The sequence below is a fragment of the Sinocyclocheilus rhinocerous genome, unplaced genomic scaffold (assembly GCF_001515625.1).
Source record: "Sinocyclocheilus rhinocerous isolate Xijiao unplaced genomic scaffold, SAMN03320098_v1.1 scaffold1078, whole genome shotgun sequence".
Taxonomy (NCBI): domain Eukaryota; kingdom Metazoa; phylum Chordata; class Actinopteri; order Cypriniformes; family Cyprinidae; genus Sinocyclocheilus; species Sinocyclocheilus rhinocerous.
Genome location: NW_015649572.1, coordinates 76,630 through 78,892, shown reverse-complemented (window position 1 = coordinate 78,892; position 2,263 = coordinate 76,630). Strand labels below are relative to the sequence as shown.

Below are 2,263 nucleotides of genomic sequence, written 5' to 3'. Positions count from 1 at the left end.
AGTAACAAATATTACTACTATGTTACAAATGGGCTTTGTAGTAACGAGAATATTAAATGTCATAAAATAGTCTAATCTCTAATCTAATTTTATTTTGCATATTTTATTATGATTTTGCCATTGTTCATGACAGTTTTAGTGAGTTTCACACTTACATCCTTACTTCAACGAATCTCCAAAACTGACCACTCAGAACACTAACGACTGTTCAATAAACTTTATTCATGGATTTGCTTTGCATTTCATTCAGCACATCAAAATAAACGTCAGGTCTTACACATCATCTCGAGTCCTGCAAGATGACTTCATTATCAGTCATTACTGAGTCTTGACAAGTGCTTGACTGCATAAGGTGACACCCTACTGAGAGCACTCGGTTTAACTTAAGCTGAAAACACACAAACAGTACTGGACAACCATTGTAGTACATTATACTGTCACCTGTCATGAGCCGTAAATGAACAGCCGCTGCCAGGGCAGCACAAAGGTGAAAACCGTGGCCACATTCAAGTAATTAAAATGGGTTGTGAATGGTATCTTTGGATCAGTAGGGAAAGTTGGTGGAACATCATGTGCGTACACAGCATGTACTGGGATTGATTAGGTCTGAAGTAGGCTACCAACAATAGTAGAATAGATATAATAGAATAAACAGCAGAGGTTCTCGTGACATCTGAATTGCCTGGTCGCATATGAGGACATCTTTTCCATGGTCCTTAGTATACAGGGGTGATCTGTCAAGAAATATCCTGGTCATATTTCACTACAATAATTAAAAGAAAATGTTCTTATCAGTCATGAAAATAATGTCACAATGCAATGCAAAAATACATAATTCAATTAAATTTCAAAAAGGTTTTCATTGTCGTTGAAGAATATAGTTTCTTAATTTTCTTTTTAATTTCAGCGTGAAATGTTACTTGGGGATTTCTTCCCGAGATTCACACACATGACAATCATGTGAAGCCCATTTCCACAGGAGAAAAAAAAAAGCTTTGGTAAATAAAAATTATGAGATTATGACAAATTATAACAAAAGTCAAAATTTTGAGATACTAAGTCAATTGAGATAAAAATCCAAAATTATTATAAAGTAAAACAAAAAAACGTTTTGTCAGTTTTATCAAGTTTCTTTTATCAATTTTATGTTTTTGTCATTTTTTATCAGTATTTTCTTGTATTTCTATTTAGCTTTAATTTATTTTTATTTCAGTTTTCAGTTATGACCTTTTAATATTATAATTATGACTTTTATTTATTATGGCCATTTTTATTTTTAGTCATTTTTAATTATGATTAAAATAATTGTTATTTTTATTAGTATTTTTAAAAATATTTTTATTTCAGTTTTCAATAATGACTTAATTATGACCCAATTATGACTTAATGTCATAATTATGATTTACCAAAACAGTTTTTTTCTTATGTGGCAAAAATGAGCTTCCCTACAATCTTTCAGTCTATGAAGGACGTGAACAAGTAATAGCTACAGAAGTTGTGTTGCCTTTACAGATGCATCATGGGAAATCCATACCCTCAAATCACAAGTACAGCTCAAGGAAACACTTAAAAAATTGCATAATAATGCAGCTGACATGCACAACAGCGAAAAGCAATTTCTCTGTCTATCATAAACTTCATTCTTCGATACCGCAGGAACAATAACAGCTTTCATAAGAAATAAGACATCAGCATAGGAAACACAAACACAAAATTCATTATAAAGGGAGGAAATATTCTCGGGGGTTGCAACCAAGGAAGACAATGCAAAGAGCGCTACAGTATTTACATTTACATTCCGTCTGATGAACAGCCGTACATACACTGACCCTGCAGTGACACTGTGTAGCTGTCAGTGTCTAGATCTCTAATGCTACATTTCCATGCATGAAATGTCGGGAAAACAAAACCAACTGTGGTAAGATTGGGACATGATGATACATTAGAATTGGTCAAAATGTATGTTTTATGGGATTTATCCATTTGGATAATATGTACTGATCATGTGTAAATTTGATTTAATGTAGGCTTCACTGTCTGTGACGTATATTACTTCATGCTAACTTTTTAAAGGAATAGTTGAGGAATTTACTTTTATTGTATTTTTTTTTCTCCACACTATGGACATCAATGGCAACCAGCAACTGTTTGGTTACCAACATTCTTCAAAATATCTTCTTTTATGTTCAACAGAAGAAACTAACTCGTACAAATTTGGTACAACTGGAGGGTGAGTAAATAATAACGAATTGACATTTTTTTG

General features: G+C 32.5%; 1 protein-coding gene across 1 annotated transcript in view; it reads right to left on the bottom strand.

Moving 5' to 3' along the window:
* Positions 1-208: 208 nt before the first annotated feature.
* Positions 209-2,263, bottom strand: part of LOC107710741 (ceramide kinase-like) — a 34,263-nt gene continuing 32,208 nt past the window's right edge. The window contains 1 exon segment of the mRNA XM_016515580.1: positions 209-734. The gene's annotated coding sequence lies outside the window, so the exon portion shown is untranslated.